The sequence below is a fragment of the Felis catus genome, chromosome D4 (genome assembly GCF_018350175.1).
Source record: "Felis catus isolate Fca126 chromosome D4, F.catus_Fca126_mat1.0, whole genome shotgun sequence".
NCBI classification, from domain to species: domain Eukaryota; kingdom Metazoa; phylum Chordata; class Mammalia; order Carnivora; family Felidae; genus Felis; species Felis catus.
Window position 1 is genome coordinate 70,457,581 of NC_058380.1, and position 23,211 is coordinate 70,480,791.

At 44.5% G+C, this 23,211-nt stretch overlaps 1 protein-coding gene and 1 non-coding gene across 14 annotated transcripts in view; both read left to right on the forward strand.

Annotated features, from left to right (window-relative positions):
* PALM2AKAP2 (PALM2 and AKAP2 fusion) overlaps positions 1-23,211 on the forward strand; it is a 488,279-nt gene that overhangs the window by 241,026 nt on the left and 224,042 nt on the right. The window lies entirely within an intron of this gene.
* LOC111557699 lies at positions 2,207-2,312 on the forward strand. Its single transcript, XR_002737927.1, has one exon. It is a non-coding gene; the product is annotated as a U6 spliceosomal RNA (small nuclear RNA).

The window sequence follows — 23,211 nt, forward strand, 5'->3', positions numbered from 1 at the left end:
CTACGCTTGTCCCCCCTGCGCTAATGAGCTAACCATGACTGCTTCCTTTTATGGCAATGGCAGAGGAGCAAGAGGGCGGAGCAGAAACAGAACTGCCCATAAGCCATTAGCCAAAGCAAGTCATGGCCACCCCAAAACCCAGGGGAGGAGATGGTCAACCTTCAGTGGGAGGAACTTCAGAGTTGTGTGGCAAAGGGCACAGATATAGGGGAGGGTGAAAACGGGGGGCTAATAGTTCACTCTAACAGCAGTGTGATTGTTCAATTGAAAACTGCAGGCATTAGAGAAAGTCCAGAAAGGTGAATCCATGAGGAACAAGATGAGCTAAAACAACTTGAGAATTCACAGGGACAGGGAGAAGAGAATCAGAGAAAATAGGAGTGGCTTCGAGATCAAATTTAGAATATTCCTATAGAATAGGAATCCTGGAAATTGGCTACAGATCAAATGTAGCAGAACCACTAAATAGAGGGATTGTAAAAGAAACTTTCTCTGTTTGAGACAGATTATCACTCTTTAGGTCTTTAGATCTGGGTCTGCGTATCTAAGTCACTCCCGAACAGTAAGTTAGATTCTCCTAAAGAGATATGCAAACTGTCTTCAAATGACAAAGTATATTAGTACAGTTGTGCCCTGAAGGTATTTCAGTCCCTGCTGGTGAACCAGGAGTCGTTTGGAGAACCTGAAGGAACAATAGAGAATAGTAATCAAAGAGCAGGGAGAATGCCTACAAGGAAAGATGAATGGAAATTTGTGTCATTTAGTTTGGAAAAAGAAAAGGTAATGGCAACCTAATTCAGAACTTCAGTGTGTGTAGGATTTAGGCCATGTCTTAGTTCTGTATGTATGGGCCATTCTGAATTTGATAAAGACTTCAAATAAAGCATGAGAATTTGCACTTAAACCTGTCTCTTTCCTTAGATATCTTCAAGAAGAACATCACCATCTTTCCATTTGAGTCTAAAATTCTTTATAGTGCCAGTAATCATACAGCAAGCTCCAGGTTTACAGACATGTTTTTTCACCAAAGTGTTATTTGTAAATTGGTGGTTGTTTGGAGCTAAGAATGTTGTCTGTCTTCCAAGACTGTAATATGTGGTGCTTAGATTTTGAGGGCAGCCCATAAGGATAAGGAGGGAGGGAGAGATGAAGGAAGGAAGGAAGAAACGGTGGGAGGAAAGAAGGAAGGAAGGGAGGGAGGGAGGAAGGAAGGAAGGAAGGGAGGGAGGAAGGAACTAGACTCTTAAATCCTGGGTATTAGAATCACCTGGGAAGCTTTTTTAAAAAAATACAGATTCCCAGGCCTTATTCCAGGAAATTTGGATTCAGTGACCCAGCTGAGGAGCCCTGTTTTTTAAAGAGTGCTCCAGATAATCTGTGCAAATCACAGTTCAAGAAAGGTTGCTGTAGGGGCGCCTGGGTGGCTCAGTTGGTTGAGTGTCGGGCTTCAGCTCAGGTCCTGATTTCACAGTTCGTGAGTTCAAGCCCCACATGGGGCTTGCTGCTGTCAGTGCAGAGCCCACTTCAGATCCTATATCCCCGTCCCTCTGCCCCTCCCCTGCTTACACTCCCTCAAAAATAAATTAAAAAAGAAAAAGGAAAGAAAAGTTGCTGTAAATGGAAAAAAGAACAGACCATAAATAAAATTGAATTAATTAAGAGCACTAAAGCACTACAGTGATTACATGAAGGCAGTGGGAAAGGAAGAAGAGAGCTGGTCACTACAATGGATAAACAGACGGCCATTCTTTTGTACAACTTTTCCCTGGCCAGTGTCAGGACAGCTCAGTCTATCACTTGCTAGAAACCAGAGGTAAAATAGGCTAAATATGCTCAGAATTGTTGACATCCAAATCTTTACAAAGATTTCTTTTTTTTTTTAATTTTTTTTTTCAAATGACACATCTTTTGTATGCTTTATTTCCTATTGGGGTGCCATATTGAGAAAGCCCAAAGGATTGTTTCTGGCTTGGGCTCATTGTAAACCATTTTCTTTGCTGTCACTATATGTGATGGGTCCCTGGGGCCACACATGGGCCTCACATTGATACTCTTGGAGACTTCTGACAGTTAGATCCATATGACACTTGCCTACTTCACATCTGCTCCAGTCAACAAGTCCTGTTACTTGCCCTGTGATCTTCCCACTGAAGATGCTCTTTCTAATTTCATCAGGTTTTATTCACGTTTGAAATGTAGTGTTCCAGTGCTCTCTTAGCAGCACATATACTAAAATTGTAATGATACAGAGAAGATTAGCATAGCCCCTGCGTGAGGATGATATGCAAATTCATGACGCTTTGAAAGTTAAGTGTTCTTAACTTTCTTTGATGAGTGAAAAATACGGGGAAATTTGTTCCCCCCACCTTGGAATTACCCCAGTGAGGATGAGGGACTTCAGGGACTAGTAAATGAAAATGGAACAAGCTCTTTTAAAACTAGGGTATTAATGCTAGCTCTACTGTTAACTTGCTGTGTGAATCTGGGTAAGACTCACACTCTCTCTGGTCTCAGTTTCCTCATCTTTTCAGTGAAGGGTCTTTCAGGATCTTCTAGCTCTGGTATTCTGAGAGTCTTTAATTTGGGAAGTTGGCTAGAGATCCCACTTCCTATGCAGAGAAATGCCGCTGTTGTAGAAGGAAGCGGTTTAGGAGACAGGCCAGAATTGGGGAAGGAGGTTAACTTCTCAGGGGACAAAGCCCCATGTGTGAATCAGTGACTCATCACAGATGACTAATTCATCTTATCAGCTGTCAGTTCTAAAATATGTCCCATCAAATATTGATTGAATAAACTTTTGAAGTCCCGGTTGCTAACCTAGATGGGGCATTGCAACTTTTAAAAAGAAAGTTCAAGATGCCTATGAACTGGCCCATTTCTGCTTCTGAATTAACATTCTTGGAGTGCTTCTGTTGGTCTCTGATGAATACCAGAATTCGCTTAATTTTCCCCATTCTTAAGAGGTTCAATGCAGAAGACTAGAGACATTAGGCATAAGCATGTGTGTGTTGTATGGTGGGATTTTGGCAACCAACAAGAAGACAGCCATCCACAAATAAATGTTCTAGAAAAGGCAACCACAGAAATGTTCATTGGAATCACAAAGGACACTTGCTTGGGATTCAATCTGTTCTTCATCCTGTCTATTTTTGACTCCATGATGCACTGCTCTCCAGCAGCAGAGCCTGGAGCCCTTACATGGGCAATTCCACATCTGTGCATCCCAGCCTGTGGCCCCGCCCCACATCCACATCTGGCACTCAGCCCTGGTCTCCTTCCCATTCTCTTTGTTTCACCATAGTAAAATCATAGATACTGTAAATCACACAGTGATGTAGTGGGGTCACTTTATCATCTATTGTTCCTTGGTCTCTTACTCTCTTCTGGGTCCCTAGCATTTTGGTTTCCACTGAATTCATCAATTTTCTTGTTTTTATCCTCATAACACTGCCACAAAGTAGTGGTAATGATGCCCATAAGACAGTTGGGGGAACTGCGGCTTAGGAGGTAAAGTAACTTGTTGTGACCCAAGCGAAGAAGTAAGGGGTGCCTGGCTGGCTCAGCAGGTATAACATGTGACTCTTGATCTTGAGTCCATGAGTTCAAGCCACACATTGGGTGTAGAGATTACTTTTAAAAAAACTAAGTGAATAAGTATTTCAACTGGCTCTAATGCCACTGCACTTTCTCAAAAGTCTGAACAAAAGTTTAGTTTAAGTTCAAAATTTTGAGACGTGATATTCAGTGAAATCACACTGAAGTTCACCTCAGGATGCAGTCGTGGGGGGAGGGGGGTCTCTTCCCTCATCAGCCCCCACCAGCGTCTCCTCAGGAAGCAGAATACCAAGTGTGCCGTTGTGAGTGGCCCTCGTGGCTCGGAAGCCTGCCCCCTCAGGTTCTGTCTGGAAGTACAGGTTCCACTTTAGGCTCGGTTCCTTTTTCTCTTTCTGAAGCCCTTTGCTCTTGAGTGCTCTTTCTTGACTGTATACAGCCCGAGTCTCTGCTGCAAACAGTATGTTGTTATATAAAAGGCTCCCAGCGCACTGATTAGGAACCTGAACCTTAGAGTCTGACTGACTGGATTTGAGCCCCAGTTCTGCATTTGCAAGTTGTTTGATCTTAGACACAGTGCTGCTGTCTGGACTTGAGTTTCCTCACCGGTACCCTGGGGATAGCAATGCCCATCTTGAAGGGTTGTTGTAATGTGTACAGATCATATGCTCTTGTGAAGTGGCAACTACAGTTGGTTGTCAGTAACTAAGAGTGGTGCTTTTGTTGTTGTTTTCTCCTCCATCCTTCTGGAACAGGGTTTCTTAATAGCAGAACTACTGATGTTTGGGCTGGAGAGTTATTATTGTCGGGGAGGCTGTCCTGTGTATTGCAGGATCTTTAGCAGAATCCCTGGCCTCTGCCCAGGAGATGCCAGTAGCATCCTCCCACCCCCAATTTGACAATCAAAAATGTCTCCAAACATTGCTGAGTGTGTCCCCTGGGCCCAGCCGAGAACCACTCCTCCAAAGGCTGAAATTACAGGTGTTGATACTAAGATTATCCCCCCATCAAGTTGCTTCAGAACACAGAACCCTGAAAAGATTTATGTGGCAAAAAAGACAAGAGGTAATACATGCTGGCATAGATGTGGAGAAAAGGGAACTCTCGTGCATTGTTGGTGGGAATGCAAATGGGTGTAGCCACTGCAGAAAATAGTGTGGAGGTTACTCAGAAAATTAAAAATAGAACTACCCTATGATCCAGTGATTCCACTTCTGGGAATCTATCCAAAGGAAATGAAAACACTAACTCAAAAAGATAGCTGCACCCTCATGTTCATAGCAGCATTATTTACAATAGCCAAGACATGGAAACAACCTAAGAGTCCATCCGTGGATGAAAGGATAAAGACGATGTGATATACATATATGGAAGATTAGTCCACAATGGAATATTATTCAGCCATAAAAAACGAAGAAATCCTACCATTTGTGACAACATAGATAGACTTTGAAGACATTATGCTAAGAGAAATATGTCAGAGAAAGACAAATATTGTATGATGTCATTTATGTGTGGAATCTTCAAACAAAGAACAGACAAAACAGAAAAGCCCAAAACGTATTGGAAAAGAGATTAGAGTTGTATTTACCAGAGGCAGAGGGTGGGAAGGTAGGGGAAATTGGAGGAAGGTGGTCCAAAGGTACCAACTTGCAGTTATAAGATAAATAAGTCCCAGGATGTAATGTAATGCACGATGACTGTAGCTGCCTCTGCTGTAGGATATATAGGGAAGTTTGTTAAGAGATCCTAAGAGTTCTCATCACAAGGAGAAATAGTTTTCCTTTTTTCTCCTTTCTTTTGATTGTATGAGATGATGGATGTTAGTTGAACCTATTGTGATATTCATTTCACAATATATGTAAATCAAACCATCATGCTGTATGTCATAAACTTACACAACGACATATGTCAATTATCTCTCAGTAAAACTGGGGGAAAAAGATTTATGAAGATAGCATTAATGATTTTCAGTGCAGAATGACAGATGTTTCAGTTGCTTATAGGATAAAGCTTCTCTCAAGCAGTGAACCATGAAAGTCAGTTCTGAGTTAAAAAGAAATGATTGCCTTCTTGTGTGCGTGTGTGTCCAATGCTGCACTGATTTTGCAAAGGCAATGATTTTATGACAGCTCATAAAACCATAGAATCTTAGAGTATGCATAACTGAAGGGGAATCTGGATCAACCCCTGTCTGATACTTGAGTTTGCAATGAACCCAGTGAGTGGGAGTCAGTACATAGTCTCTCTCAAAGGCTAAAAGTGACAGGGAGCTCACATCCTTGCAAGGTAATACCCAAGTCCACATTGGAACAGCTCTCACTATTACACAGGATCCTTCTTTGGGATGAAAGTTACGTTCCCTGCAATTTCCATTGGTTCTCTGGTCCCTGCCCTCTGGGGCCACATAGAAAAGTCCCTCTTCACAGACTCTGAGGTGTGAATGCTTATGGTTTGTGGTTAGCTCTGGAAGCTGGGACAGGTCGGGGGGAAACACTTCCCTGTTGTGCTCAGCATGTCAACACTGCCCACGTGTCTCGTAGAGGCCATAGTGGAAGAGCCTACTTCAAGAGCCTACTGTGAGATCCCAGGCATCTTGCCTTACTTGGGTTTTGTAGGCTCCATTATGATCGCCTTGTTACTGGTCAGGTAAATTCTGTTCAAGGGGTCCATAATAATGGAGATAGCAGGAGAATTTTGTCCATGAACTGAGACCACGTAAGAGCCACATTTGGGGAATGCTTGTATTCCCCTTAAAACAATTGCTATAGTTGAAGAAATTGTGCAGAGCCAGCTTTTCTGATGGCTGGTCCCAGACTTTCTGGTCTCCCCTGATCTATCCTCTACAGAAAGTTCCCCCCCCTGAAAATCACATTTTTCTGCCCCCTAGCCAGCAATATGGTCCCTTGTGACCTCTCTATATTCTTGATGAAACTAAAATATCAGGTGTCCTGTTGATATTTCCTTCCTTGCTTTTCCCTAATTGTGCGTTGTGAAAGCAGTGCATGGTCTCTCAGATCCTTTTCAGCGAGGACAGCCTACGATCTTATGACATGGAGTCCTGACGGTGGAGTCTGGTAGCCGTGGTCCCGTGGCCACGGGGATGCAGGCGGGCTCTGACCTGGGCAGGGAGCAGACACGTGTAGGCAGGCTGGCTTGACACTCCATCGTCGGGGCCTAGAGCCAGGTCTGTGTCCTAGCCACAGCCCTACCTTGTATCCCCTTCTTCTCTGAGGCCCCAGAGAAGAGTTCAATGGGACCTGAGGCTGCTTGAGACTTGTCACTGCAAGTCCTGCCTCCACCAGCCTTTCCAGTTTCTCCTTCCCCTCACCTCCAAGCTTGAGACCTCCACTGAGCAAGTGGGAGCCGAGGTGGGCAGGTCCATTGCCATTCTAGGAACCCAGTTCCCTAGCACATTCGTGCGAGGAAGCTAGAGGACATGATCCCCTTCTTTCTCCCACCCTAAAATCAACTTCTGCCCGTCAGGGATTCTTCGACTCTCTTACCCAAGGTGTACACGTCAGCAGTGGGAATTTCAGGCCGGCTGAGAGGGAAGAGGTGCACAGTCATAGGTGAGTTAGGCTGGGACCTGTTTATTAGGAGGGATTTGCCTACATCCTCGTGCCTGTCCCTTTCCTGAGAAACTGTTTTTAGCACACTTGGAGCACATGTGCAGTTACATTTGCAACATGAATGAGTCAGGTTTATTGTGCCCACGGATTCTTTCTTTATTGAAGTATAGTTGAAGGCTCCTGTGGAGCCTCAGCTGGGAAGATGCAAATGCCTGGTTACTCAAGGGGCTGCGCTCTGTCATCACCTAGAGATTTTTTCACTCACATGTCTAGGGCCTGAGCTGGAGTGACTCAAAGGCTGGGAATAATGTGCAAGGCCCCTCCACGTGGCCTGTCCACAGACTTGGCCTTCTCAGCACAAGGCAGCTGGGTTCTGACCGGGAGCTCCCCAAGGGAGAGTGTCCGGAGGGCAGGCATTACAAGGGACCCAGCTGGAAGCGGCAAGACTTCTTCTGGCCACTCGGAAGCGTCATAGCATCACCTGTGCTGTATTTTGCTGGTTTCACCTTAGCTATGAAAGCCAGCTCACTCATAGAGAAGGGAATTAGACTCATATCTCTTCATGGCAGTGGGCCACCACTTGGAAACACCACTGGGTGAACTCCAACCTGCTTTGCTCCCTCATCCTTTCGCAGAAGCAAGCTGTACGAGTATGTGCAGTGGCCCTGCCCTCTTCTTGGTCTCCACACACCTCTTTCTTGTTGGTCATCCAGGTATTCCCAGTCTCCCCCATTCGTACATAATCTCAGGAAAAGCCGGACGAGATGTGAAGCTTTTAGAAGTAGCTGGGGAATCCAAAATTATACATGGGAATCATCAGTTACAAAATTGTAGGAAAGGTCTGGTCATGGATGTTCAAAAAGGGTCTATAGGAGCATATAAGGGGAGGGGTACTGCACACTCAGATTAAGGAGTGCAGGTAAGACTCCCTGGAGAAGGTAATGTTTGAGGAGAAATGTTATGTGGCTGTTAGACCAGTGTTTTTCTCTTTTTTCATTCCATTCCACTCCATCCCATCCCATCCCATCCCATCCCATCCCATCCCATCCCATCCCATCCCATTCCATTTTGTTGATTCTTAGCTAGGATGTAAATTCTGTGAGTGCAGAGGCTTTATTGGTTACCCCAATATTAGTTTTTGAGGCTTCTGTAACAAATTACCACAAACCTAGTGGCTTAGGATACCAGAAATATATTTGCTCACAGCTCTAAAGGCCAGAAGTCCAAAATCAAGGTGTCTGCAGAGCTGTGCTCCCTCCAAAAGCTCTAGAGGAGGTCCTACCTTGCCTCTTTCAGCTTCTGGTGGCTCCAGGGATGCCTTGGCTTGTATCTGTGTCCCTTTGGTCCCTGCCTCTGTCTTCATATGGCCTCTCTCCTCCCTGTATTTTCTTCTCTTCTATTTCTTATAAGGACACTTGTCATTGGACTTATGGTCCATCCAGATAATCTCAGGTGAACTCATCTCAAAACCCTTAAATTCATTGCATCTATAGTGACCCTTCTTTTCAAATAAGGTTACATTTGCAGGTTCCAGGGCTTAGGGTGTGGACATATCTTTCTGGAGGATACCATTTAACACACCAAATCCACTGTATGTATCCCAAGTGCCTAGAATACTACCTGTTGCCTAGTAAGTTGCTTAATAAATATTTTTCAGCTTAATAGATCTGCCTTGGTCTTAGATCATCCATAGGATTGTCATGAGATTCAAAGCCAACATGTCCATCTAGAGATGGTACAGAGCTGTGGTTATGGACTTGAGCATCAGCATTACACTTGCTGGGTTCAAGTCCAGAGGCTCCACTTGCCTCCTGTGAAATCTTAGGCAAGTTCTTCTAGCTTCTCTCTACTTCAATTTCCTCTTCTATGAAAAGGAGCTAATAATAATGAGATGAGCTTTCTTGGGTAGTGGTGGTAATTAAGTTAATATATGCAGAGTGCTTAGAAGGATCTAGGACTTGGTACCCAATAGATTCTAGCTTTTATTACAAAAATAAAATAATGATGTGACTGTGCAATATGTTAATAATCCCAATTGTTTGATTTTACCTGATCCCCTCTCCACTTTCAGAAACAGCAGAGAGGGATGCCACCCCCCTAAGCTTAGCACGTTGTTTCAGACATGAGTCCAGTGGAGACTTGGAAACACCAGACCTTGCTGCTGACAGGTCCAGGGCAGTGGAGGGAAGTGGGGCTGAGAGCACAGCCCTGAAAGTGGAGTGGCTGCTCCCTGACAAGCGTGAGAAGTGGCTTCTGTCCCCAGGGCAGCTGCTGGTCTCTCAGGTTCCATCCTGCTCTGTGATCAGCTCATGTGTACCACCCTGAGGCCCTCAGCAGGAATTTTAGGGCTTCTCAGCCTGCGCAGGACCTGTCAGCTAAAGCAGAGGATGAAAAAGAACAACACCAAGGGGAGAAGAAGTAGGACAATGTGATAGATGGATTTGAGAAGAATCCAGATCAGTTGTGGGGCAGACCTGGTTGAATAGGGTGAGAGGCTGGAGTTATCTCAGCAGGTTATTATTATTTTTTTAAAGGTACTTTGTGCTTTCCAGTTGCTTATTAAAAAAAAATCATGTAGGTTATCTGAGTGACGCCCTGCTCAGGTCCTTAGGAGACCTGCTTTGTTAGAGAAAAATGGCTAAACCCGATGCTGTTCAAAGTATAGTCCATGGACTGCTTCTGGTCAGGCAACTGTTTATTACCAGTCTATGACAAGATAAGGACAGAAATTGCTGGTATGGTGTTTGGACACTTTCATAGCAATTTGACATTGCCATGGCAACCAGGAAGGTGATGAGTGGACCTGTCTCACCAAACAGACCGGTTTGGGTGTTGTCACACTCCCTTGGTGAGTTGCATGTGTTGTGAGCCAGCTGCTAGCACCGGTGTGTGATGGGTGGAGGTAAAACCCTAGTCCCTGACCACAGAGAGTCTGAGAAAGCTCCACAAGGACCCAGATGGCAGAGGGATGAAGATGTGGCCCAAATCACATTTTTTTTTTTTGCCTACATGTTTAAATATGGCCATTGCCATCTTTGTGTATCATTTATCTTTAGATTCAGAAGCGAACTTGGAAAGTCCTTAGAATAGCTCCCTCCCCACACTTTTCAGCTTAAAGGTGAAGAACAGGACAGACCACAGGACGCTCAGAATGACCCAGTCAGTCAGTGATCTTCCTGGAACTAAACCCAGGTCCCCAGTGCTCTTTCAAAACTGCTGTTCTTTTCCAGTAGCTAATGCAAAAGCAAATTTCATTCCATAACAAGGAATCACAAGTTCCAAATTAATACCCCAGAATGATAGGGTTTTCTTGGGTGCAGCTGGTTTATGAACACAACACAGGTCTTCCATACGGGGTAATCTGCTGGTGACGTGGTCTTCTCTGTTAAAACAAAGAACAGGAATCTAAGACACTGACATTTTGATACTAGCCCCACAGATGTCTTAGTTTGTGTTCTTGGGAAAATCAGTTAATATTCCGGCTGAATCTGCAAATAGGAGCAACAATAAAATTTGCTCTCCTTGGGAACATCTAAGAATTTTTGTCAGGCTATAAAAAGAGGCCCAGAGAGATGATTTGGTCTGGGAAAGCAGAAGTAAAACTTGGCTCTCCATTCTGTAAGACTCTCCATGGCTTAAACAAATCATGTAGATCTGGGGGAGACCCTTGGCAATTGGCTTGTTCAGCCCTCTGCCTTCAGGTAGGACTATATTTACACCATTTCTGAGTGATGCACTTTTCACCTGTTTTTCAGGAAGGGAAGGGAGATTCTACAACTGAGTGGCTTTTCCTTTGGCGAGCACTGTCATGGCCATGATGGTATTAATAGTCAGGGAGGAAGTATGGCTTCCTCAAGGCACAGTCCCTACTGGTTGAGAGTCAGAAGGGACATTTTCATATGTCAAGGATGGTGGCACATAGGTTCTCAGCGTGTCCTTTATCTAGTGCAGCCAGATGCAGCTCTGATAAAGAACATGATTAAGATGTCCTCAGGCTTTTCTTCAGACGGTGTAATCACACCAGCTTTCAAATGTCCTGGCTGGAATTTGCCCCAGCCAACTTTTGCTTCACTTAGTAATTAGCCTCGAGTTCTTCTTGCCACTCCTTAGATGTGAATCCCATGCCAATAACAGGCAATGTGGATTTTCCACAAGGTTTAAATATTCACCACTCAACCTTTTAGCACAGAGAACTGAGGCCAACCTGGCATCCTCCACAGGAGACAGAGCGGTGTGGGGACAACAGTAGACGTTCTCACTGGATTTGAATCTTCACTTCCCCACCTTTGATGGCCTCAGACTAGTTACTTAATATTTTTTATCTCAGTTTCCTCATCTGTAAAGTGGAGATATTCATACATATACTTTGAGAATTTTGAGGATCAAATGAGTTAGCACATTTGAAAGGCTCAAAATAGAATCTAGCCACAGTGGTAGCTGACATTATCTGTCATGAACCAAAGCCTGTGTTTGCTTCAAACAAATGGGATGATTCTCAGACCGAGTTTTTTCACTGCCCATTTATTGGGGAGGGGGGGGACTTAATTTGATTCCCAATTATGTTCCAAATCATACTCGTTTTGTTCAACATAAAAAGTAAGTATAAGTGCACAGTTGTGGTTTCTTCTTTTGGAAGGAGAATGGGAATGATTCCATATTTCCATTTTAGAGGTGACCTTTGTGCCACAGCCTGCTCACCTCTCACCAAAATTCCACTGTATTTGCTACCAGCTCATTCAGGAAGATGGGGGCGTGTGGAGGGGCCCATTTACTGTTTAGGTGAGATGTTCTTTAATCACTGGCATATGGGAATTTGCTTTAAAATAAATTATAGGTGATCACATTCACAAACCAAAAAGATTTGTGATTTGATCAGGTAAAATATAATTTACTTACCTGTCTTATGAAATCTATTTGTGGTTGTCTCTGATCTCTCAAGAGAATTAATATGGACACATTGAAAAAAGAATTTAAACTAAAAGTCCACATAAGCAGTGGTGCCTTACTTCCTCTGCAACAATTATACCCTCCACACCTGCCCCAGGTCTTTGCAATATCAAGGTTAAGCTCCCGATATTCCAAGTAAAAGTACAACTTCACCCGTCCACACAAAGGCACATACACACTCCTGTTCTTCAAGTTTTCTTTCCATACCATTTTAAAGATGAGGAAACACCTCTCAAAAGTCCTCTCTTTCTCAGCTACTTGAAGACACATTTTACAGAGTGCTAAATTCATGGTTCTGCTTTTATGTATGTTAGAAATATCTTTTGCCTGGACTAGTTTATGTTCACATTCATAGAAGCTGTTTAGTGTTTCCTTTATTAGGATGTACTCGACATTGCTTGTCGAATTATTGCACCTTTTAAAAGTCATTCGAGAGAATAAATTTTAGGAGTCTTGGTAAGAACAAGACAATACTGCGTTAAAGCACCTAGGAGTGTGTAGCTTACTTTGGAACAGCCGTTTTGTTTTGTTTTTTTGTTTTTTTTAATTTTTTTAAGTTTATTTATTTTGGGAGAGACAGATTGCAAGCAGGGGAGGGGCAGAGAGAGAGGGAGAATCTCAAGCAGGCTCTGCACTGTTAGCGCACGAACTCACGAACCATGAGGTCATGACCTGTGCCAAAATCAAGAGTTGGACGCTTAACTGACTGAGCCACCCAGGTGCCCCGAAGCAGCCATTTGTTATAAAATATTCTTCTCCTCTTGTCTGAGGGAATAAGTTCCCTCACACAAACTCCATTGACTCTGCACCTCCCCTGCCTTCACTGACTATCCTGTCTCTCTTCCCCTTCAGCCACATACTTCTTGGAGCAGCCATGCATGCTCAGCTTCTGCACCTCCTCACCTCCCACTCACTGTCCTACTACATGTACTCTGACCCTGCACTTGCCAAATCACCAGGACCATCTAGTGGCCAAGTGTGATGAAGACTTTAATCCTCACCTCAGTTGACTGTTGAGCATCAGGTGAGACTTTTGAGTGCCCCTATTTCTTAAAACACCCTCTCTCCTTGGTTTACTTGCCATGATAATATCCTTGATTTTCTATTTCCTCTTTCTCTGTTGGTCCTCAAAATGTTGGAAATTTTGGTTCCTTGAGGTTCTTGTCTCTTTTTTTTTAAGTTTACTTATTTATTTTGAGAGAGAGTGCAGTCATGCATGAGAGGGGCAGAGGGAGAGAGAGAAATAATCCCAAGCAGGCTCCATGCTGTCAGCACAGAGCAGGACGAGGGGCTCAATCCCATGCACTGCGAGATTGTGACTTGAGCCAAAATCAAGAGTTGGATGCTTAACCAACTGAGCCACCCAGGCGCCCCTTTCAGGTTCTTGTCTTGATGTTCTTCTTTCTCACATTCTCTCTGAGTGATAGCATCTTCTGAAATACGTTCATTCATCCCACTTTTGTTTTTCTCCTGAGCTATCCATGCAGCCATCCACCTCCTGGCCATATCCATTTGGATTTCTTCCAACACCTAAAATTCAACAAGTCAGAAATTGAACTGTTTACTTTCTCTAATTTGTTCCCTCTCTTTGGTTCTTAATTTCATGGAAAACCACCACCGTGCACCCAGTTATCCAAGTCTAAAAGCAGGGGCAGCATCCTTAATTCCTCTCTGCTTCTTAATTCCATATCTATTCAGTAATTTTATATCACAAACATTTCTCTTTATTTATTTATTTTGAGAGAGCGAGCACACATGTGCATGAGCAGTTGAGGGGCAGAGAGAGAGAGAGAACGGGAGAGAGAATCCCACACTATCAGGCCAAGGCCTACATTGGGCTCAAACTCACGAACAGTGAGATCATGACTTGAGCCGAAATCAAGAGTCAGACACTTAACCGACTGAGCCCCCCAGGCACCTCTATATTACAAATATTTTTAGAATCCTTCCACTCTTTTCTGTGCCCACCACTGTGACACTAGTCCAGGCCACCATTATCTTTCATGTGGATTGCTGCAAAACCCTCTCATCCAGTCTCTCTTCCTCTGGCATTGTGTCCTTTTAACCCAAATGCTACCCAGCCACCAGAAGTATTTTGCAGAAGTTATATCTCATGGTGTCACTCTCCAGCTTAAAAACCTTCACTCATTCCCCTTGGACTGTAAGATAAAGTCCAAACTCCTTAATATGGTTTAGAGGACCACTTATGATATGGCCTCTGCCCACTTCTCCAGCCTTATCTCTCATAATTGCCTCCACTTCCTTCCATTGCTGACTGCCCCAGTACTCTCTGCAGTTCTTTGGAGGTACCAAGCTCTCTCTGGGTCAAGTTCTTTGTACATGCTGCCCCTTCTGCCAGGAACACTCTTTAACTCCTCTTGACTTGGCTAGCTCCTATGGATCCTTCAGGCCTCAGTTAAGACACCACTTTCCCTGAGCTTGGACACTGGTTCAGTGTCCCCCAGGGACACTTTTAGCCCATAACTTACTGGTAGCAGAGCACACATGAAGTTGTGGGGTTTTTTGCTCTATTCTCCTCCAGCTTCAGCTTCCTGGAGGCAAAGAGAATGTAGTGTTCACTTTTGTATTCACAGACCCCGGTGCGCTGCTGGGACAAAAGGGCTTTCGCTCATGTTTACTGGACGGAGGGAGAAAGGAAAGAAGGTAGCAGAGCGACATGCCCACAGTTGTTCTGAGTATCAGTGCTAGTAATACCTCTCTCTGCACACGCGTTTCCAACTGCAGGTTGCGCCTTTGTCTCTTTTACTTTGATTGACATGTAATCGTGACATAAACTAAAGGAAGCAGACTATTTTCTTGACAAGGCTTCCATTTACCTAGAAGGATGAACAAGTACTGCTGTGAACAAACATCCACGCTCACAACTGATTGCTCTGTAGTGGTTGACATGATATTCATTTGGAGCGAGATTATTAAATAGATATTCACTGAGCATCGTACATAGCAGTGGCAAAGTGTTGGAGTTATAGAAAAGAGAACAGAGTCTTCTCCCCTGCCTTTATGAATCTAACGGTCTAGGTGCCTGACAGATGGCATATGCATGTGACAGGTGCTGGATACATCATACCTGTTCTCAAGATGGTAGATGTTCAGAGAAAGGAATGTTCATTTGAGGGTTTTAGGGTTTGGGCTTTTACCCCAGTGGGGTTTGGCTGATATTAATCTTTCTAAGACTTATTCATTCATTCATTCATTCAATAAACCTTTTTTTTAATGTTTATTTTTTGAGAAAGAAAGAGAGACAGAGGGCGAGTGAGGGAGGGACAAAGAGAGAGAGAGAGAGAGAGAGAGAGAGGAAGAGAGAGATGCAGAATCCGAAGCAGGCTCCAGGCTCTGAGCTGTTGAGTCCCGATGCGGGACTCAACTCACAAACTGTGAGATCAAGATCTGAGCTGAAGTCAGACGCTTAACCAACTGAGCCACCCAGGCGCCCCTCATTCAGTAAACTTTTATCGAATGTTTATGATGGAGGCCGAGCTAAGTTAGACAAATGAAGATAGACACAACTGCTACCTTCAAGAGATTAATAATCCACTTGGTTATAATGGAAGACGACTCTTCAAAGTCTTTTAACTTTGAGTATTCAGAGATCTCCTGAAGCTTCTGGACTTAAGTATCTTATTGGTCCTGAGTCCCATCATTTGATGTTAGAAGGTCCCCTTCCAAGAAATATTTGTCACCCAGAGAGAGTTAACTTTGACTCTAGACAGTACATTATGTCCTAACCCAGAACTTTTAATACCTGAATGTTGTAAAGCAGTAATGATTTCACTTCTAAAAAATAAAAGATACTAAATCAAATTTAATATGCCTCAATTAAGCGGAAGGAAATTCCAGGTTCATAGGAAACAAGCTATAAAGGCTGTGTAGGCATGTGAGCTGAATGGCTGCCATTGACATGGAGCAAATGCTCGTGGAAATCATTAGATATAATCAGACTGGAAAACGGGGGCCCTTCCTAACCTCAGTGAGGCCTTAGCCCTTTTCAGCCTCATGTCGGGTCCCAGCTCTAGAGCTGGGCTTGAGCTACGGAATGATGCAATCATCAGAGACTGTGGCCACAGGCCTGCTGGAATGGAGCTTAACTGGCAAGATCAGCTGGTTGTCATGGACGCTCCATTTCAACCAAGCCCATTTGGCTCCTCACAGCCCAGCCACCTGTTGTAAACAGCTGAAAGGGGCCTGGTTCCACTTGGAGGTTGTCACTATCTCTGGTATGTTGTCCAAAGAGAAGGGCGTGTGGAAACAGGAAGGACAGTAAACAGTTGCTTCTCTCACAGAGTCACTCTCTTTGTCAGGAGCAGCGGTCCAGGCATGGCCTGCCCTGGGTGGTCTTTCTGCATAGGATCTGCCATCTCTTTGAAGACAGGATAGTCACAGGCCTAACTATAGAAGCAGCTCTACAGAAAAGACCTGAATAGCAGGTTGGAACCAGATCACAAAGGGCTTTCAATGCTAAGCTGAGAGATTTAGAATTTATTCTAGAGGCTGTGGAGCATGATTGAAAGTTTCCGAGTAGAGGAGTTGTAATAAACCCAGCAGTGAGACTAGGATGCTGGCTCAGTGCTTCAGTTAGAGAAAGAGAGGGGTAGATGAGTCAAGGGTAGACTGGAACCAACTGGGCAGATGGCCAGGTTAGGTTGAATTGAGCAGGATAGAAGAAGACTGTCCACCAACAGAGGATGGACTGGGACACAGGTACAAATAAAACAGTTCAGTCAATAATCCCACGATCCTCACTCACACCTGGACCAGAGAAGGCATTGCAGAAGGCCAGGGCTCTGGAGAGTTCTCAGGGAGAGGCATTGCTGCACCATGAAGGAAAACTTCCAACCTTGGGACCAGTTCTAGACCTACTCAGTTGTGTGTTTTTTTCCTCTTTTTCTTTTTTAGTCTCAGCAATACCTTGGGCCTAAATAGAGTTCTACCATGAATTAGGAGTTCCTCTTTCTCCCGGGTTCCAAAGGGCTGAGCAGGGGTTTATTACCGATGCAGTGAAAGGAGTGTTCTTCAGCATCAACTAACCTTGGTCTGAATCTCAGCTCTGCACCTCATTAATTGTATGGGACCTTGGGTGAGCTACTTAACTCATCTGTAAAGTAGGAATCAATAACAGGTATCTCATTTGGCTGTTGTGAGGCTTAACTTAGTTAAGTATGTAAAGTATCTAATCAACGCTCATCACATGATGGGTTCCCAGCTCCTGTTGGTACCCTTTTGTCTTTCTCTTCTTACAGCACAGAGTTTGTCCTCTGTGGATTCTGTCTCTTTTGAACTAGAGGCAGGGTCTTGATGGGAGGGATGTCATCAGAACTGTAGCATCTTTCATTATGAAGTCAGTGCAGCCATACCTCATTTTACCTGGCACTGGCTGCTGGAAAGACTGTGCAATATACCATCATTTTAATGCAGTAAAGCAACTGGCTACCCCAGGTATAGTCCTGCTTCTAGTCCTTTGTGAAGTGAGATATAGCACCATTCAATTCTTAATATACATTGATTCTGCCGAGTTTAATTCATCTATGGGTAGAGTGCATCTATAAGCTGTTTTAGCTACTCAGCCACTCCTCCGCTCTCAGTCAGAGTATATCCCCTGACCTCATAGCAGAGCCTGATTGTCTCTCCCTGGGCCCTGGCTGGACTTGGAAATTCAAGATGCCTGTGGCCAGTTAGGTCTGGGCGGAACTGCCTGTCCAAAAGGGAGCATAGCTGTACTCTTACCCTGGCCCAATGAGAGGAGAACATGGGGGAATAAGTGTGCACACAAGGCCCCACTCAATTCCACAGACAGCCAGGGTCTACTCTTTGCAGGTCCTTCTGTTGGGTATTGGGGTTCCTGAGATGACAAAGGTCGAGCGTCTGTACTGGAACCTCACAGACTTCATGAGCCCTTTCTTGTGCTTGACCTCATGGGCTGGATGTCCTTCTTGGCCCTGCTCACTGGGTTTCCAGATATAAGAGTGAAAAAGCTGCTCCTTAAGGGAAGTGTTGTGCTCCCTAAGGGAAGGACCAGGACACGCAGGTCTGGAGAAGTGTGTGAAGACAGCCTCAGAGACGGAGCATGCCCTACAGGGCCTCACTGCTGCTTTGCAGAAGCGGGAAGAGCCATGGGCCTTGGGATCCATGTTTGCACAAATGACTGGCCTTAAGGGGAGGGAAGAACACGTGTGTTGGGAGGGGTTGATATATGAGATTTTTATGCCACACAGTACAAATCTGCAGAATGACAGCAATTTCCTCCTAGAGGCTTTACCTAAATTCCCAAACATACTACCTTGGTTTGTGGAAGATGACTTTACTTGCCACTAGATGGCCCCCCATGTACACATAGAAACACACATAGAGCCTTTGAAGTAGATTTTCTGTATTTTTTCAACATGTACACACACACACACACACACACACACACACAATTTTAACTTTCACTATCTTTGAAGCCAATAACTGATTCATTAATTTTGCTTTTAGCATTCAGATGATAGAACTTACATTCTCTGGAAAGTTGGTTTAACCTAAGAACCTGTGGGTATTCTTTCAACGTTTATTTATTTTTGCGACAGAGAGAGACAGAGCATGAACGGGGGAGGGGCAGAGAGAGAGGGAGACACAGAATCGGAAACAGGCTCCAGGCTGTGAGCCATCAGCCCAGAGCCTGACGCGGGGCTCGAACTCACGGACCGCGAGATCGTGACCTGGCTGAAGTCGGATGCTTAACCGACTGCGCCACCCAGGCGCCCCCCTGTGGGTATTCTTAAATCCTCTGGGCCACAAACTACGTGATTAAGAAGTTGGATTTGAATCTGTTCTATTAAATAGTATGTTTTGGTTTGTCCTGTAAGGTAATATATTCAGGGTTTAACAGAATAGTCTTTAAGTTCAATTTTTAATTTTTTAATTTTTTTTTATTTTAAAGAGAGAGAGCACATACTCATGTGGGGCAGAGAGAGAGAGAGAGAGAGAGAGAGAGAATCCCAAGCAGACTCCAGTCTCAGCTCAGAGACTGATGCGGGGCTCAATCTTACAGCCTTGGGATCATGACCTGAGCAGAAATCAAAGTTGGATGCTCAACCGACTCAGCCACCCAGACGCCTCTAGCTCTATTTTTTAAAAAGCACTGGAAGAGAAAGCAAAAACAAACATTAAATAATGCTTCCTCTCTGGCAGGAAGTGTTCTGAGATATTTTAAATATTAACTTTATCTTCATAGCTTTGAAATAACTCTTCTGTATACATCATTATAAACATCTTATAGATGAGGGAACTGAGACTCAGAAAAGTAGGGAGTTTACCCAGGATTCCAAGCAGTCATTGGCAGGCTAACTGAACTCCTGATCCTGACTTGTTTGCTCTACATCCTGCTGCCCCCTACTGGCTAAAACAGTCATGAGGGGCTTAGTAGCAATCTGATTGTGACATGCAAGCTATCAGAATTCTGGTTTCCCTTTTTTCCTTCCTCTCAATTTTCTTATCTATTATGCAGGAATAAAACAATCTCTAATTGCTGACAATGGACTTTGTGTATTACACAAATGTCTGCTACAGTTATTATTGGGATACCTCGGGTTTTGTGGGAATGTGTAACTCTCCTGTGTGCCCAGGAGGTGTGTGGTCCTTCACTCATTCACACAAGAAACATTTACTTTGAGATCTCCCACACCGGGGTGTCTGTGCTCTTGCAGCTACAAATCTGGTCCACCCTGAGCTGTTACGGTTGAGGGTCGCAATGACGTTTCCTGGTGTTTTCAGCAGGTAATTCTCCCTTAGCCTCCAGATCCAGAAATAATAGACAATGGTAGGAAAACTTCAGGGGTAGGACGGCAGCTGAATAGGAAGATGATGGCCAGTGCCCTTTCTGCCTTAGCCAAACCACCAGAAAGAGGCAGGTGTTTTTTTTTGTTTTAATCGTCATTTTGGAACACAATGTACTATTTCTATATTCAAGAGTTTCCATTTCAAATGGCCAGTTGGATCATCTCTTTGACAGAGGGCTTCAATTAAAAGCACAAGTCTCTGGATAAGTTTTGAAAGACATTTGTCTTCTTGGAACCTGATGCAAGCTGCTTTATGTTGCTTCTAAGAACTTCTCCAGTTTGGTATAAGTAATGCTGTCCGACCCAGACTTTGATTCCTACATGTGAATCATTTTGTATCTGGATATTCTCATTGGCAGGCTGTTGGTAGAAGGAAAATTCTGTTTTCCTTCTGGATGTGAAAATCCAAAATTAGTCATCACTCATTCAACAGAACTGGTAAGTCTAGAGGGATAAAGTTCATCAGAGAGAATATTTGTAGCTTTATTTTTAGTTCCTCAAGTTTTTATCTCAAAACCCCATAATAACTGTGGTATGCCTGACTTTCTTTACCTTCTGTAAGATCTCCTTGGGAGATTGACCCACACAGTAACCTTGAGCCAGGTTTGTCGGTGTGGGGAGGCTCATCCACCAACACCATTCCATCCCTACCTGTCCAGTCTGTGGGCCACCAGGGGGCATGCGTGAGCCAGAGATGGGAGGTGTCGCTGTTTCTGCCTCAAAACCATCTGTGCCATTTGTAAGAGGTCCCCATAGGGTCTTCTTGCTGGCATTTTGACAGAATGACTCTATTATATATGTAAGATAGAAAAATGGCAGGGGACGTGCCAAAGAGACTCCTGTGAACATGCCAAGGGAAAGCAGCAGTGCAGAGCCACTTTGTACCTGCAATCCATGAGGGATGCTCAAGGAGGACAGTGTGCAGTGTTGACTCAGCCTTTTGGCTGTAATGGAGAAGGGAAGGCTCAGCATATGCCCAGACGTGAGATGACCCATTAGTATGTTACTCCACGCCCTTTCCTGCTGCAGCCATGTGGGAGCAGTGATGCAGCGAATCGGGCCAAGAGCTTGTTTTCTTGTAGGAACTCATGGGTTTCAGACAATTTCAATCTTTGGAACTTCTTAAATTAGGGCGTCCAAGTTCAATTTCATTTCCTAGACAACACATAGGCCATCAGAGGGAACAGAAATGGCTGGCTTCGGCTGTATTTCCTCCCTCTCCGAAGAAGATACCTTTCATACCTGTAACAGTTGGGCAGTCTCAAGGAAGTGGCCAAGAGAGAGGTGGGCAGGAGGGTAAAGCCCAGAGTCTTGCTAAACTACACAGACTCTAGGCACTGGGCTACCACAGCCTACCTTGGCATGTAGTTTCACAATTTAATGCACTCACTTGTTTCAGCCCAGCCTGTGAGGCCACACCAATGCCAAAATGTTTGACTTAGAATGACCTTGATGTCACTGGAATATAAAAATCAATAAATGGAGCCCTTTTTTGCTTTTCACAGTAGGCCTCCTCACCCCTTGCCTGGACAACTCCTAATTGACCTTTATGCTGCATTCTGCACCTGTCCTACATATCCACATCCATTCTCATACAGCTGCCACAGTGATCTTTCTAGAACATAGCTGATCCAGGCACTCCCATGAAACGGACAAAAAGACAAATGGACAAGTAGCTTAAACCGTCTCCTGTTGCCTTCAGGGTCAAATCTAAACGCCAGAGGTAGCATTCAAGTGCCATCTCATCCTGGACCTGACCCTCTCCGTCACCTTCTTCCCTTCATGAGCACACTTGGAATAGTCCAGTCTGATAGAGGTCCTCATTCACTTGCTTGAACCCTACTGGCACATGGAACTTCTTTGTGCATGCCATTGCTTTGGCCTGAAATGCCTTCTAAACACTTCTCTGCCTTGATACTTTTTCTCATCCCACTGAAACGGGATGAGGTCCCATTGGAATGGTCCCACTGAAATGTTCCAAGCCCCTGAAATCCTGCCCTCTCCACTCTTTAAGCAGTCAGGCTCTCTTCTCTGATTGTCTTGTGGACTTTGCAGTTTGGGCTCTGCCCAGCACTTTTTTGAAATTGTTCACACTTGCCTCCCCCTCAGAAGATGAGTTTTTTCTTTTTTCTTTTTTTTAAGTTTATTTATTTATTTTGAGAGAGACAGAGACAGTGCAATTGGGAGAGGGGCAGAGAGAGAGAATCCCAAGCAGGCTTCATGATGTCAAAGCAGAGTTCAACGTGAGGTTTGAACTCATGAAACCGTAAGATAATGACCTGAGCTGAAACCAAGAGTCAGACACTTAACTAACTGAGCTACCCAGGTGACCCAAGGATGAGTTTTTTAAATGTAGAGACTAGGCAACTGTCACTGTACCTAGCCCAACATATGCTTGATAAACACTGAATGAATGATCCAGAATATTTCATACCTCCCTCCCGAGGCCAGAGAGACCCAAAAACTGTGGTTTCTGCTCTAGCCAGCAACCACCCCTGTTTTCATTTCAGACCCTTTTCTCCTGGCCAGGTGCCTGATCTCAGAGTCTCACACACCTCAACCCATAGCAATGACTGCAGCCTAGGCTCCTGAGAGGAAGGGGCAGGGCTCAGTGACTGTGTCTCTGAGAACATGCTAGAGAACAATAGCAGGAAGCGTGCAAGGGGGAAACAATCAGCCGGCTCAGCCCATGTGGAGGAGCTTCCTGATTGGCTTGATTTGTTCGGAGCAGGAACTCTTAGAATAACTTTGGAATTATCCCAGTGGGATGACAAATTTCTCCACCAAGGAGGAGCTGTCACCTGGTAATATGAAGCATGGAAAACATGGTTACCAAAAAAACAAGAAAACGTAAGAGGAAGATCCCTTTGGGAAGACAGTTTGGATTTGCCAAGTCTCCCAGCCCCTACCACAGTTCCCCAGGCCAAATTCCTTCTGAGGGTCCACTTCAGGCACAGTTCAACTGTCACCTGTACCTTCCAGGTGGATAGCATTCTACCCTCTAGGGCCCAAAGGCCAGAGGTGTTTTCTGTCCTTTGGTGGCCAGTCAGGCAGCTCATGGGAATTCAGACGGTAGGTGGCCATAGGCAGGAATACCCCCTTTCAGAACCATGTTCCTGTGGTAGACATTGGTTGAGTGCTGGCTGTGTACAATGCACTCTTGTATGCACTGTGGGGGCCATAGTTATACACCAGATGCTCTTTCTGCTCTCACAGAGACATGGTTTCCAAACCATATTCTGTTCTGTAGAAAGGCTCAGCCAAGACAAGGATAGGGTAGGAGAAGCAGGAGGCGCTCCCAGTGTATT